This window comes from Apium graveolens, chromosome 10, assembly GCF_009905375.1.
Source record: "Apium graveolens cultivar Ventura chromosome 10, ASM990537v1, whole genome shotgun sequence".
Taxonomy (NCBI): Eukaryota; Viridiplantae; Streptophyta; class Magnoliopsida; order Apiales; family Apiaceae; genus Apium; species Apium graveolens.
Window position 1 is genome coordinate 188,341,522 of NC_133656.1, and position 16,817 is coordinate 188,358,338.

General features: G+C 34.5%; 1 long non-coding RNA gene across 2 annotated transcripts; it reads right to left on the reverse strand.

The window, feature by feature from the left end:
- Nucleotides 1-1,244: 1,244 nt before the first annotated feature.
- On the reverse strand, nucleotides 1,245-14,008 carry LOC141693826 (uncharacterized). Of its 2 annotated transcripts, XR_012563288.1 has the most exons (5): nucleotides 13,159-14,008; nucleotides 12,464-12,603; nucleotides 12,305-12,370; nucleotides 1,455-1,594; nucleotides 1,245-1,361 (listed from the first exon to the last, which is right to left on the reverse strand). It is a non-coding gene; the product is annotated as an uncharacterized LOC141693826 (long non-coding RNA). The 2 variants fall into 2 exon arrangements; XR_012563287.1 differs by lacking the exons at nucleotides 1,245-1,361; nucleotides 1,455-1,594 and having other exon boundaries at nucleotides 12,121-12,370; nucleotides 13,159-13,813.
- Between the last annotated feature and the right edge of the window lie 2,809 nt (nucleotides 14,009-16,817).

The following is a 16,817-nucleotide window of genomic DNA, read 5'->3' on the forward strand; positions in this document are numbered from 1 at the left end:
AACAGTTGGCATCATATCCAAGATGCGAATTCACAACATTTAGAAACATACCAAATAATTCATATAAAAGGAATCATTAAAAGCAATCTAAAGAAATTAAAAGAATACCCAAAAGAGAACATAGGTAATAGAGTGAACCTGCTGTGCAACATCAGTAACTCTCATATCTGAAGGTTCAGAGGCAAATTCATCATCAACTTCATATATACTAGTGAATTGTCCCTCAAAATACCTACAAACAAAAAATTGGTCAATGTTATCCTTAAATACATCAGCCTACAAGTACTGAAAGGATGTGTCAGCCCTTAAGGCATATGAAAGCATCTAGACTGCACAATTTCAACAGCATTTGGACATGATTTAAGAGAATAGAATAACAATTGAAACTAACAAATATAAGATACATAGAATGGTGTCATTATATATGATCAACTTGTTAAAAGAACTTGCAACTTGTTAAAAGAACTTGCAACACAATTTAGATGTGCCAGCCCTTAAGGCATATGAAAGCATCTAGAACTTTCTATTCCATGTTAATAAAACTAAGAAAGCCCCCACATATTGAGCATATGTATCACAGAGTGATCTAGCATATGTATCACAGAGTGACTTGAAAGCCAAGTGGGAAACAGAGAAGCTGATGCTAGATGACAGAGTGAATGCAAAATAGGTTAATAACTAATAGCTCCAATCAACAAGTAAAATAAGGAAAGCATTGCAAGCACTATAAATTTCCCATTTAGCTGCTAGCCTGCTTCAATTTACTTTTTATTATGTACTCTTTACCATGTACTTTATTTCCCTACTGAATGTAACTGGTAGAACCAAATGAACACTTCAGCCCCTGTAATTTTAAACTTTAGAGTTTCCAGTTATAAACTATCGCCTTGTTTGGTTGAAGAGAATGCAGTGAGGAAGGAAGGGAATGGAACATGGTGAACAATATTGTAGGAGAAAGAACTGATGATAGAGGGAAAAACGACAAAAGTGATGGAGTCATATTTTATTATGATAAAGTTTGTATGGAAATAAATAAGTAGCATGAAGCATTCCTATTCAAATCAGTGGGTTTGAGCTCTAGTTTAGATAACTAGAAACATAATACACAGAGGGATGGAAATTATATATATATTTTACCCATAAGAAAAAAAATAGCATTCACCCCAACCAAGCAAAAAAATTGCCAAATTTGGATATCACATCCTCTACAGAGCATAATTAAACATTCCAACAATGAGTTGAGTAGCGAAAGATAAGGCCAAAAGAAAAGAAATTGAATTTCAAAAGTTACTTATATCTCGCACAATCTCCATCGTGTCTTTAATTTCTTTTTTATGGGCCGCAATCAGGGCCGCTTTTTCCTAGATTGCAAAAGAGGATTAAAACATTTGACATAGTTTGTGATGAATCCTTAAACATTTTTATTAAAGGAAAGTCCCATAAATATAACTAACCTCAATTATTTCATTATTATTCCATCTGTAGGGGGTTCAGTTTCAAGCTACCCGCATGTTACATTAGTTGTGTATGCTGTGTTCTGCTGCTGGTAAGGTGCATTGGATTGATCAAAACTGGTGCCATCTTTTCTTAGCAGCTTATCAGGTTTACAAAAATTAACAAAAAAAATGTAAACATCAAAATACTTGAGCATAAAAACATTAACAACAATATAGAATAGCCAAACATACCCATACATATAAATATATATGTAGACACATGAATTGAGATTAGAGTAAAAACAAGTTTCAAGATTGAGCAGAAGATGAATCCGAATGGAAATTTGAACCAGTCAGATGTGAAGATTGAAACTTTATGATAAGGCGACGTAGAGGACAACAAGGGGGGTTAATCATCAGACGCAAGGAGAGTTGAGGGACAAGGACAAAACAAAAATGTAAGGGAGCACAATTCTAAACATGTCACTTCAATAACACATCCAACACAAAGGCACCGTCAAAACAATATACAATCATAATTAGAACAAATGTAGTTATAAACCATAAGAACCCTAATTATGAATTAAAATAGTAATTTGAGAACAAGATAGAAGATTTGAACATATACAAAGTAATTAAGATTTTAAAATTGTTATTCGAACAAAGAAGAACATATTTATATATACAATCAATTTGGGGGAAAAGGATTTGGGGTAAGATGTTTTACCCTTTTGTAGCTTAAATCTTCTTTTTGATCTCAATAATAGATCTTGATTGCTTGAATCTTCTTACTGTCTCTCGTTCTTTTGAGCTTACGTTGTTCCTGCGTGATGGTGTCTGGGCCTGTGTTGTATTTTGTGTTTACTTATTTTTTTATTTTTTGATAGCCCGACAAAACTTTTTAAGTCAAATAATTTAGAAGCCCGCCAAGATTTTGGGCCCAAATTTCCGATATACCGCAACGCCTCTAAAAATTCATTGCAATAGAATGCTAGTTTTTAATTCCTTCCACTTTTTATACTTCATTTGCAACGCTTTTAAAAGTTCTTGCAATACATGTAATGTATTCTCTCATTTGCAACATTTTTTGACAAAATTTTAGAAAGGCGGTTGCCATAGCCAATATATGGTGTAGTGATAATCCCAATTATTTCCACTGCTTATGTACAATATGTTAGTGTATACTGAAAATATTTATTTGAAGTATATACATTTATTTCTGGCCAGTTTATTTGAGAATCATTTGAATGTTTACATGTTGTCTAATATTATATATTGTGAACAATCTAGTATCAAATGGGATACATAATATTAGATTGTTAAATACGGTTATATAATATAATAAGGTTCACAGCACATGTGGTGTTGGACAATCCACTGGTATGGCTGTAGTATTATTTAGATTAGTTTATATTGACTAATAAATAATACTAGTATACTTTGTGTATATTGAACAGGATCAAATTTAGAATTGTTCCCTTAATACTGATTAAGAAGGAGAAATAAGATTCTATGTTATTATTAATGCTTAGGTTCTTAATCCGGAAATAGTAATTGACACGTGTATATTATTTACATGCTTTGATTTATATATGAAATAATTCTTTTGAATTATATCATTATATTTTGGGTGATGAAATTATATACATGGTGGATATTATTTATTGAAGGAATCCATGTCCTGATAATATTCGGGTTAATAATGTCCCCTTTAAAACTCAAAAAGATTTAATTATGTGAAAACCCTGCAGGTGGAATTTATTCTGGCATAATTAAATAAAGGTTGAGTGGATGATCAAGGATAAAAGATATTAATTAAATAAATTATCAGTAATTTATTTAATTAATGGACATATGATATTTTAAACATGGGGAATTTAATAAGCAAATAATATTGGAACCGAATTAATTAAATTACGGTATTAGGAAAGGTAGTGCAAATATTAATTCTTTGGTGGATTGAATTAATATTTAATTACATTGGGCTAGGCTCAAGTTTAATTAGAAGGCCCAACCTAATTATCCATGGTCCCTATTGTAGCCTATATATATTCTTATTCTCTTCTTGCTTGGAATTGTGTGAAAATATATTGTAGCCACCAAGGAGCAAGAAGAGAGGATAACTTGAGAAGACGGAGGCCACACTTCGCTCAAGGGAATTTGGGAATACAATAGAAGAGCGTGGAATCAACCATTAACAAAGTAATCCTCTTTTCGTAATCTTTATCGTAAAACGTAGTAACACCCTAAGTCCGTGGTTCCCAACAATTGGTATCAAGAGCCTGGTAATGGGTTCTATGTTTTATGATATAATGTCCATGTCGTAATTATATATGCGTGTATATAGTGTTTTGCTTGTATTGGTTTTGATGCAGGTTGTTAATCCACTATTATGGCCATGTATATATTAATTATTTGTTTGGATCCCACGTGGTTTAATCGTGGTTAATTTTTGTTTTGGTTTCCACGTGGTTTAATCGTGGTTGTAATTTACACGAGGGTTGATCGTGCTAGAATAGATTTTACAAAATTAATTTTGTATTAGATCTATTTTTTTGTAATTGTTCCGGGTATTTTGTAATAGTTATGTGCGATCGGAAATCAATTCCGGTAGTTTTTTTGTTCCGCTGTGCGATTACATGGGGCTGCTGGGGTGCTGGGGCTGCTGCGGCAGCGGGGGCTGCTGGGGCTGCTGGGGGCGTCGGGGCGCGCTTGGGGCAGATTTTTTTTGAGAGCTGGATTTTTTTTCAAGGGCCATAATAGTGGAAAATTTATTTTAATTTTTTCCATTAAATTTTAATTATTGCTTTAATTTATTGATTATGTGTGTCGTTAATTATGTGTGTAATTCTTTTAAAATTTCATGTTTAACTTAATTAGGATGACATGGACATAAATTTTATTTATTGCTTTAATTAAATGTTATATGTTGCTAAAATTATGTGTGTATTTTGACTGCATGTTTAGACATAATTATAACAATATAGGGTCCCATTTAATTTTAAAATTCCTCAATTTTAATAAAAAAATTCTAAGTGGGAGAGTGAATTAATATGAAATTAAATCTCATGGTCTCCATTATTGGTTGTAGGTAATTTAACGTAAAGACGAATATAAATTATATATACGTCACCCACCGTGGCATGTAATTTATGGTGTCTAGAATGTTATAGAAATTACTAGAACAAACTTCTTAAATTAATAAATTTTAAAAGGAATAAATACCGATTTTCTTTATTTCTGATTTGGGGCGATTTTGTCAAAAATGGGTTCATCGAACTTGTAAGGCTGTGGGTTTTAAGCGAGACCGATGTGACTCCTCCACTACTTGGAAATCAAACCATTGATGAATATTGAATTGAAGTATTCTATTCAAGGCAAAATTACGAATATTGGAAGGTATACACGCCACCCATCGTGGCGTACCAAGTTCCATAGATTTCGAATAATTTAAGATTTGATGATGGTATACACTTAGCTATGAAAAATAATATAGTCCACCCCAACGTGGCATATTGTTTAGTAATAGGACCGAAGTAACATTTAAACAAAATTTGGTGGTATACATGTCACACATCGTGGCGTACCAGAAACTTATGTTGTTTAGATGTTAGTGCATTTAATTTTTAATAATTGTTAGAGGAATCAATAGATCTTAATAATTAATGCACCCTTATTTATGTGATGTTTTATGCATGATTCTCAGGATAAAATGGGCTTTAATCCACTATTCACCATACTTAAGGATAACAAACTTACCGGACCTAACTATATTGAATGGAAACGAAATTTGGACATTGTGTTGACTGCTGAGAAGTACAAGTTTTGCATTTATGAACCCAAGCCTGAACAGCCTGCTGCTGATGCTCCTGAAGATGAGATAGAGTATTATAAACGGTGGATTAAGGCTGATGAGATGTCGCGATGTTACATTCTAGCAGCAATGTCGGGTGTTTTGCAGCATCAGCATCAGTCTATGGCCACTGCTTCGGATATGCTCTTTAATCTCAAGGAACTTTTTGGAGATCAGAATAGGGCTGCTAGGCAAGTAGCCATGAAGGCTTTAATGAACACTCAGATGGCTGAAGGCACACTTGTAAGGGATCATGTTCTCAAGATGATGTCGCATCTGAATGAGATAGAGATCCTTGGTGCTGAACTTGACGGGGAAACCCAGATTGACATTATCCTTATGAGCTTGTCCAAGAGTTTTGAGCAGTTCCGCTTGAATTACAACATGAACAAGAGGCAGTATAGTCTCGCGGAACTGCTGACAGAACTTCAGGCAGCTGAAGGATTATTTCGGCAGAGTGTTCAAGTGAATGTGGCTGAGAAATGTTCTTCCTCTAAACCGAAAGGTATTAAGAAGAAGAAAAAGGCTCAGACACAGAAAGCTGTGAAGGCAGTGGGAGTTCAGGGTGGTGTGAAAAAGTCTAAGGGAAAGTGCTTCAGATGCAAACAGTCAGGTCACTGGAAACAGGATTGTCCTCTTCCTAAGAAGATAAACAATACTGGTATGTCTCTTTCTCTAGTTACAGAAACATTTATAGCGGCTATATCTACGAGCACTTGGTGTGTAGATACAGGAGCCACTGATCATGTTTGTAATTCTATGCAGGGGTTCCAACTATCCAGAATGCTTAGAGATGGTGAGATATACGTGTTCATGGAAGATGCTACGAAAGTAGCAGTAGTTGCAGTAGGAGTTATTCATTTATCTGGATTTTGGTTTTGAACAATTGTCTTTATGTACCTTCTTTTAGAAGGAATTTAATTTCGGTTACTAAACTTGCTTTGGATGGTTATAATGTTTGTTTGGATCGTAATGTTTCTATTATGATGAATAAACGAATTATATGTTCTGGTACATTGCAAGACAATTTGTATATAATTAATCCTAGTCAACCTGCACTGCAACTGCAATTTAGGGAATTGAACAACACATCTTCTAACTCTACTAAAAGAAAGGAACCTTCTAGTTTGAACCAAACATATCTTTGGCACTTGAGATTAGGTCATATTAACTTGAGGAGGATTCAAAGACTGGTAGTAGACGGGCCTTTAAGCTCATTGGCAGTGGAGCCATTTCCAGTTTGTGAATCCTGCTTGGAAGGTAAAATGACTAATAGGCCTTTCAAGGCAAAAGGGAACAGAGCCAAACAACTGTTAGAATTGGTTCACTCTGATTTATGTGGACCCATGAATATCCAAGCAAGAGGTGGTTATGAATATTTCGTCACTTTCATTGATGATTATTCTAGATATGGGTACGTTTATTTGTTGCACCGTAAGTCTGAGTGCTTTGATAAGTTCAAAGAGTACAAAGCTAAAATAAAGAAGCGACTTAATAAAGTATCAAGTCACTACGATCAGATCGTGGTGGCGAATACTTGCTTGGAGAATTTAGGGAATATTTATCAGAAAATGGGATAGAATCCCAGTTAACTGCACCAGGCACACCCCAGCAGAACGGTGTAACAGAGAGAAGAAACCGGACTCTTTTAGAGAGTGTTAGATCGATGATGAGTTATTCGGATTTTCCCAAGTCGTTTTGGGGACATGCCTTAGAGACAGCAGCTTATCTTCTGAACTTAGTACCTTCTAAGTCGGTTCCTAAAACCCTCTTAGAATTGTGGACCGGGGATAAACCGAGTCTAAGACATATTCGAATATGGGGTTGTCCAGCACATGTGCTGAACAAGAACGCGACTAAGTTAGAATCTCGTACAGAAATAAGGTTGTTTGTAGGCTACCCCATGGGAACGAAAGGATATTTATTTTATAGTCCGAAGAATCGGGATGTCATTGTTAGCACCAATGCAAGATTCTTAGAGGAGGAATATATAATGAATCACAAACTCATGAGTAGTGTCGTTTTAAGAGGAACTAGCGGGAGGGACAAATAATACCCATGAAGCTGTAGTACAAGTAGAACAACCACAACATAATGTACAACCTGTCACTAATACCGCACCAGTGCCTCGTCGTAGTGGGAGGGTTGTTCAACAGCCTGATAGATTCATGTTTTTGGGTGAGTCTTCAGACTTGGTCTCTGGTGAACATGATGATGATCCCCGTACATACGAAGAGGCAGCACAAGACAAAGATGCAGATCTTTGGCAAAAGGCGATGGAATCTGAGATAGAATCAATGTATTCTAATCAGGTCTGGGAGCTCGTGGAACCACCCAAAGGTATAAAACCTATTGGATGTAAGTGGATCTACAAGAAAAAGAGGGGATTAGATAAAAAGGTGAAAGCCTGGAAAGCAAGACTTGTTGCGAAAGGGTATACTCAGAAAGAAGGTATCGATTATGAGGAAATCTTTTCACCGGTAGTCATTCTTAAGTCAATCCGTATTCTTTTATCTATAACAGCTCATCTCGATTATGAGATTTGACAAATGGATGTCAAGACAGCTTTTCTTAATGGAAGTCTTGAAGAAACCATCTATATGCAGCAACCAAAAGGATTTATTAAGGAAGGCCAAGAGCATCTGGTATGTAAGCTTAAGAGGTCTATTTATGGACTTAAACAAGCTTCTAGAGACTGGAATATTCATTTTGATCAGGCAGTCCAGTCATATGGATTTGATCAAAGTCCAAGCGAATCGTGCGTGTATAAGAGAAGTGAAGGTAATACAGTGGTTTTTCTAGTACTATATGTAGATGATATTTTACTCATTGGAAACAATGTTGAGATGTTGTCATCGGTAAAGGCATGGTTGTTCAAACAATTTGACATGAAGGGCTTAGGTGAAGCGGCATACATCCTTGGGATCAAAGTTATAAGGGATCGCAAGAAAAGGATGTTGGCTTTATCTCAAGAGCCCTACATTGATGAAGTATTAGCTCGTTTTAACATGCAGAACTCCAAGAAAGGTTTTCTACCTTTTAAGCAGGGAGTTGCTCTATCTAAGAAGCAGTGTCCTTCGACACCTAAGGATATAAAGAGCATGAAAGCAGTTCCTTATGCTTCAGCATGTGGAAGCTTAATGTATGCTATGTTATGTACGAGGCCTGACATCTGCTTTGCTGTAGGCATGGTTAGTAGATATCAGTCGAACCCAGGTCAGGAACATTGGAGTGCAGTAAAAACTATACTCAAGTACCTGAGAAGGACTAAGGAGTATATGTTAATTTACAAGGCCTCAGATCTATTTCCTTTGGGATATACTGATTCAGATTTCCAATCAGATAGGGATAAGAGGAAATCAACCTCGGGATATGTTTTTACTTTGGGAGGTGGAGTCGTTATATGGAGGAGTGTAAAGCAGAATTGCATTGCAGACTCCACCATGGAGGTCGAGTACGTGGCGGCCTCTGAGGCTGCCAAGGAGGCTGTATGGTTCAGGAACTTCCTTTTGGACTTAGATGTGGTACCTAATTTGCCTAGGAGCTTGACGGTGTATTGTGATAACACTGGTGCTGTGGCAAATTCAAAGGAACCGCGAGACCACAAAGCAGCTAAACATATTGAACGTAAGTATCATCTCATACGAGGAATCGTAAAGCGTGGGGATATAGTTGTGGCTCACATATCATCAGAAGACAACCGAGCAGATCCTTTCACAAAGAGCTTGCCAACCAAGGTTTTTGACAAGCATGTGGAAGCGATAGGAGTCAGATGGATGGACACATAGATTTTTATGTAATATTGGATTAAATAAACACTGATGTACACATAGAATATTTTGAGTATAAGTGGGAGATTGTTAGTGTATACTGAAAATATTTATTTGAAGTATATACATTTATTTCTGGCCAGTTTATTTGAGAATCATTTGAATATTTACATGTTGTCTAATATTATATATTGTGAACCATCTAGTATCAAATGGGATACATAATATTAGATTGTTAAATACAGTTATATAATATAATAAGGTTCACAGCACATGTGGTGTTGGACAATCCACTGGTATGGCTGTAGTATTATTTAGATTAGTTTATATTGACTAATAAATAATACTAGTATACTTTGTGTATATTGAACAGGATCAAATTTAGAATTGTTCCCTTAATACTGATTAAGAAGGAGAACTAAGATTCTATGTTATTATTAATGCTTAGGTTCTTAATCCGGAAATAGTAATTGACACGTGTATATTATTTACATGCTTTGATTTATATATGAAATAATTCTTTTGAATTATATCATTATATTTTGGGTGATGAAATTATATACATGGTGGATATTATTTATTGAAGGAATCCATGTCCTGATAATATTCGGGTTAATGATGTCCCCTTGAAAGCTCAAAAAGATTTAATTATGTGAAAACCCTGCAGGTGGAATTTATTCTGGCATAATTAAATAAAGGTTGAGTGGATGATCAAGGATAAAAGATATTAATTAAATAAATTATCAGTAATTTATTTAATTAATGGACATATGATATTTTAAACATGGGGAATTTAATAAGCAAATAATATTGGAACCGAATTAATTAAATTACGGTATTAGGAAAGGTAGTGCAAATATTAATTCTTTAGTGGATTGAGTTAATATTTAATTACATTGGGCTAGGCTCAAGATGTAATTAGAAGGCCCAACCTAATTATCCATGGTCCCTATTGTAGCCTATATATATTCTTATTCTGTTCTTGCTTGGAATTGTGTGAAAACATATTGTAGCCACCAAGGAGCAAGAAGAGAGGATAACTTGAGAAGACGGAGGCCACACTTCGCTCAAGGGAATTTGGGAATACAATAGAAGAGCGTGGAATCAACCATTAACAAGGTAATCCTCTTTTCGTAATCTTTATCGTAAAACGTAGTAACACCCTAAGTCCGTGGTTCCCAACACAATAAGCATCGCCAGTCAATGGCTTTGTGTAGTTCTGATTGCGAAAACCTATTGTGCAGGATGCTGCTGCTTGGCTTGAGTACTTCGAGTCAAAGCCTTTTTAGAGATGTTTAATAATACATTTGTTAAGCGAGAACAAGTAAAAAAATTATAGTTGATAAATAATTTTCTAGAACTGCAATAACTTAATAGTAGCATTATACAAACAAACCTCTAATTTTTTAAATTGTGCAGATACTTAACAAATGAGTTTTTGACATGTGACATGGCCGTTTTTTGTACTAAATGGGGGAGGCGGATGCAAGGAAAACTGACCTGGACGTAAATAGAGCATTGTATGAGCTAGCTAGTAGTTTGATGCCAGAAGAACTGGATAACAAAATTAAGGATGTATTTCAAGACATTACATTGTGGCTGGAGGTCTGAAGGTGATGGTAGAGTACTGATGGCCGAGACTTGTTAACAAAATTTTAGTTCAGAAAGTAACAACTGGAAAATGGTCGGGAAGTATAACAGGACATAAGCAACATAAAAAAAACTTGGATGGGAGATATTTGTATAGGTGGAAAGGAAGTCAAATGCAGCAAAGAAATATAGACGTAGCAAGGCTTTTCTTTTTCTTTTTCTTCTTATTTTCTTTAAATCATAGAAAACTTATGTAAAACATCTGAATATGTAATTTTACTTGTTGGGTTGTTCTTAGTTGTGTTCAATTAATTTCATTTGCTTTTCTTATCAATACATAAAATTTCAATAAAATCTAAAGATAGGATACCGAGAATAAGATTTAAAAATAATAATAATAAATAAAATTAATATACCCCATTATTCGTGGGCCCCATTTATGCAATCTTGATCAAACTATTGTATCACTCATTTTGTGTTATATTTGGTCTTTTAAGTGTTACAGTAGTTGCCTATTGTAACATTTTCTTCTCTGTTATAATAGATCAGTGAAGTGTTACATTAGGGTGTCTATTGTAATGCTCATAAACGTAACGCCCCTTGGTGTTATAATAGACCTAATATAACGATTATTGGGCCTATTGTAACACCATTTAGGCAATACAATAGTCCACTTATGGCGCAGTGAAGTCAGGTACATGTAGTACATCTGTCAAACTGATTTTATCATTAAAAATAATTGTTCCTCTATGTAGAACTGTAATTTTACTTGTGTCATTATATATGATCAACTTGTTAAAAGAACTTGCAACTTGTTAAAAGAACTTGCAACACAATTTAGATGTGTCAGCCCTTAAGGCATATGAAAGCATCTAGAACTTTCTGTTCCATGTTAATAAAACTAAAAAAGCCCCCACATATTGAGCATATGTATCACAGAGTGATCTAGCATATGTATCACAGAGTGACTTGAAAGCCAAGTGGGAAACAGAGAAGCTGATGCTAGATGACAGAGTGAATGCAAAATAGGTTAATAACTAATAGCTCCAATCAACAAGTAAAATAAGGAAAGCATTGCAAGCACTATAAATTTCCCATTTAGCTGCTAGCCTACTTCAGTTTACTTTTTATTATGTACTCTTTACCATGTACTTTATTTCCCTACTGAATGTAACTGGTAGAACCAAATGAACACTTCAGCCCCTATAATTTTAAACTTTAGAGTTTCCAGTTATAAACTATCGCCTTGTTTGGTTGAAGAGAATGCAGTGAGGAAGGAAGGGAATGGAACATGGTGAACAATATTGTAGGAGAAAGAACTGATGATAGAGGGAAAAGCGACAAAAGTGATGGAGTCATATTTTATTATGATAAAGTTTGTATGGAAATAAATAAGTAGCATGAAGCATTCCTATTCAAATCGGTGGGTTTGAGCTCTAGTTTAGATAACTAGAAACATAATACACAGAGGGATGCAAATTATATATATATTTTACCCATAAGAAAAAAAAATAGAATTCACCCCAACCAAGCAAAAAAATTGCCAAATTTGGATATCACATCCTCTACAGAGCATAATTAAACATTCCAACAATGAGTTGAGTAGCGAAAGATAAGGCCAAAAGAAAAGAAATTGAATTTCAAAAGTTACTTACATCTCGCACAATCTCCATCGTGTCTTTAATTTCTTTTTTATGGGCCGCAATCAGGGCCGCTTTTTCCTAGATTGCAAAAGAGGATTAAAACATTTGACATAGTTTGTGATGAATCCTTAAACATTTTTATTAAAGGAAAGTCCCATAAATATAACTAACCTCAATTATTTCATTATTATTCCATCTGTAGGGGGTTCAGTTTCAAGCTACCCGCATGTTACATTAGTTGTGTATGCTGTGTTCTGCTGCTGGTAAGGTGCATTGGATTGATCAAAACTGGTGCCATCTTTTCTTAGCAGCTTATCAGGTTTACAAAAATTAACAAAAAAAATGTAAACATCAAAATACTTGAGCATAAAAACATTAACAGCTATTCTACCCATACATATAAATATATATGTAGACACATGAATTGAGATTAGAGTAAAAACAAGTTTCAAGATTGAGCAGAAGATGAATCCAAATGGAAATTTGAACCAGTCAGATGTGAAAATTGAAACTTTATGATAAGGCGACGTAGAGGACAACAAGGGGGGTTAATCATCAGACTCAAGGAGAGTTGAGGGACGAGGACAAAACAAAAATATAATGGAGCACAATTCTAAACATGTCACTTCATTAACACATCCAACACAAAGGCACCGTCAAAACAATATACAATCACAATTAGAACAAATGTAGTTATAAACCATAAGAACCCTAATTATGAATTAAAATAGTAATTTGAGAACAAGATAGAAGATTTGAACATATACAAAGTAATTAAGATTTTAAAATTGTTATTCGAACAAAGAAGAACATATTTATATATACAATCAATTTGGGGGAAAAGGATTTGGGGTAAGATGTTTTACCCTTTTGTAGCTTAAATCTTCTTTTTGATCTCAATAATAGATCTTGATTGCTTGAATCTTCTTACTGTCTCTCGTTCTCTTGAGCTTGCGTTGTTCCTGAGTGATGGTGTCTGGGTCTGTGTTGTATTTTGTGTTTACTTATTTTTTTATTTTTTGATAGCCCGACAAAACTTTTTAAGTCAAATAATTTAGAAGCCCGCCAAGATTTTGGGCCCAAATTTCCGATATACCGCAACGCCTCTAAAATTTCATTGCAATAGAATGCTAGTTTTTAATTCTTTCCACTTTTTATACTTCATTTGCAACGCTTTTAAAAGTCCTTGTAATACATGTAATGTATTCTCTCATTTGCAACATTTTTTGATAAAATTTTAGAAAGGTGGTTGCCATAGCCGATCTATGGTGTAGTGATAATCCCAATTATTTCCACTGCTTATGTACAATAAGCATCGCCAGTCAATGGCTTTGTGTAGTTCTGATTGCGAAAACCTATTGTGCAGGATGATGCTGCTTGGCTTGAGTACTTCGAGTCAAAGCCTTTTTAGAGATGTTTAATAATACATTTGTTAAGCGAGAACCAGTAAAAAAATTATAGTTGATAAATAATTTTCTAGAACTGCAATAACTTAATAGTAGCATTATACAAACAGACCTCTAATTTTTTTAAATTGTGCAGATACTTGACAAATGAGTTTTTAACAAGTGACATGGCCGTTTTTTGTATTAAATGGGGGAGACGGATGCAAGGAAAACTGACCTGGACGTAAATAGAGCATTGTATGAGCTAGCTAGTAGTTTGATGCCAGAAGAACTCGATAACAACATTAAGGATGTATTTGAAGACATTACATTGTGGCTGGAGGTCTGAAGGTGATGGTAGAGTACTGATGGCCGAGACTTGTTAACAAAATTTTAGTTCAGAAAGTAACAACTGGAAAATGGTCGGGAAGTATAACAGGACATAAGCAACATGAAAAAAACTTGGATGGAAGATATTTGTATAGGTGGAAAGGAAGTCAAATGCAGCAAAGAAATATAGACGTAGCAAGACTTTTCTTTTTCTTCTTGTTTTCTTTAAATCATAGAAAACTTATGTAAAACATCTGAATATGTAATTTTACTTGTTGGGTTGTTCTTAGTTGTGTTTAATTAATTTCACTTGCTTTTCTTATCAATACATAAAATTCCAATAAAATCTAAAGATAGGATACCGAGAATAAGATTTAAAAATAATAATAATAAATAAAATTAATATACCCCATTATTTGTGGGCCCCATTTATGCAATCTTGATCAAACTATTGTATCACTCATTTTGTGTTATATTTGGTCTTTTAAGTGTTACAGTAGTTGCCTATTGTAACATTTTCTTCTCTGTTATAATAGATCAGTGAAGTGTTACATTAGGGTGTCTATTGTAATGCTCGTAAACGTAACGCCCCTTGGTGTTATAATAGACCTTGTATAACGATTATTGGGCCTATTGTAACACCATTTAGGCAATACAATAGTCCACTTATGGCGCAGTGAAGTCAGGTACATGTAGTACATCTGTCAAACTGATTTTGTCATTAAGAATATTTGTTCCTCTATGTAGAACTGTAATTTTACTTCCATATGGTATTGTTATATGAACATCAGAAATATATGTGTAATTCATAAAATGTCCTATATCTGGACAAATATGGCCGGTGGCACCACTGTCCACTATGGAATCTGGAAGAAGTCATTAGACGGATACCTGAAAAAAGTGCATGACCAGAAGTAATCTCTTTGTGTTGATCAATAGAAGGAAACTGCTTATTGAGCAAATCCAAAAGTTGAGTGTATTGTTCATCTGTGAGATTACCATGATGAGTGTCAGGATTAGAGGCCTGTAAAGAATTAGAAACATTAGCAATACTTTGATCACAAGCATTGGAATCTTGATTCTGATTCTGAGAAAGGGTTGTAGCAACAGTAGGGGACATCCTTTTGTCCTTGAATCCTTTAAATCCTGGTGAAAACCCATGAACCTAGAAGCACCTATCAATATTATGTCCCTGCACCTTGCAATGAGTATAAAAATAATTAGCACCCAGCTTAGATGGCCTTCTAAGTGTGAAGGCTGGATTATGGGGTGTGAATGTTGGATTCTGAGGCCTTAAATTATACTTGGAGTTAGTCTGTGGTTGTCTCTGAAAATATTTATTGATACTAGAACCAAAAAACTTATGAGCATTGACATAGATGGCCTATAATGTCTCATGTCAGCAACAAAAGCCACATTTTTAATGTGTGAACTCTGGGAAATGTCTTTATGATTCTCCTCCTGAGCTATCAGCCTATAAGCTTGAGATACAGATGGCAATGGATGTATCATCATAATATAACCTCTGACTACACTATACTTGTCATTCAATTTAAGCAAAAACTGCAATATCCTCTGTTCTTTTTGTTTCTGTATGAACTTATGCCCCAATTCACAGGTACACTTTTCACAAGTGCAAGTCGGAACAGGTTCACATCATCAATGCTATCTCACACAGTTTTGATCTTAGTGTAGAATTCCGAAACTGTTTGATTATTCTGAGATATATCTATCAATCCTAACTTTTTCTTCGCTGATAAAATCAACATCATAGATCTCTTCCAGTTATTAAAATTGTTTTCATTAAATTTGACTGAAACTAGCTGAGTTATATTTGCATCAGAATGATGGATGTAATATATGCTTGAAGGATCTAAGTTAGAAAGAGGCTGAGTTCTTGTATTATCAGTTTAAGTCGACATTTTTGCATAGCTAAATGATACGTATGAACTCGAAAAGTAATTAACAACCAGATCAATCAACTAATTAGCCGAATCGAAATATATCACAATATCGCAGCAACAACAAACAAATCAACAGTTTTCAACAATCAAATCACAATCTCGCAATCGAGCTGAACGTATTAATTGCAATATAAAGAAGATAAAACCTCACAAAAATGCAGATTCCAATGAAAAAATGAAGATTCCAGCGAAAAAGTGCAAATTCAGGTGAAGTCGACGATGAACATCGTGAAATCAGTCGTTGATGAAGATCGTAATCATTATAACCTGCTCTGATATCATGTTATCTTTGTTGAAATCAATCTCTATTCAGTAAAGAAATTAGATCAATGGGGTTTTTCTTAATTGAGAAGATAAAAGTGTATATTCACTCAAATAGTTTGTTACAAGAGAGAGAAAGTGTGCTAAAGTCTTTCAATGGAGAAATGTTCATCTACCTCTAGACTATATACTGCTATCTAACTTCTATATTTCTAAATCTATCTATCTAACCATATGCAGTTAGTTACATTACTATAAATGGAATGTTTGGTTGGTGTCAAGTGGGATATTTAAATCGACTATTCTGATTGCTAAAATATTGTGAATGATCTATGCATGTACTCTGTTCCTCTGCAGTGTTAGTGATGGATGATTGAAATGAGGTATGCTCAGTATGTTTCGCAGAGAAGAATGAACTTTCTTTTATGGGATGAGGGGCATGTATATGTTCAAATAAACAATACTTTTTATATTGTACCCAACAATTCTCATTTATCTGCTACTTGTAACAGTATACTATAAATATGGAGTATTTATAGGAAGATATCATATATGGTATAAACATAATAATTTTTTACACGAGCA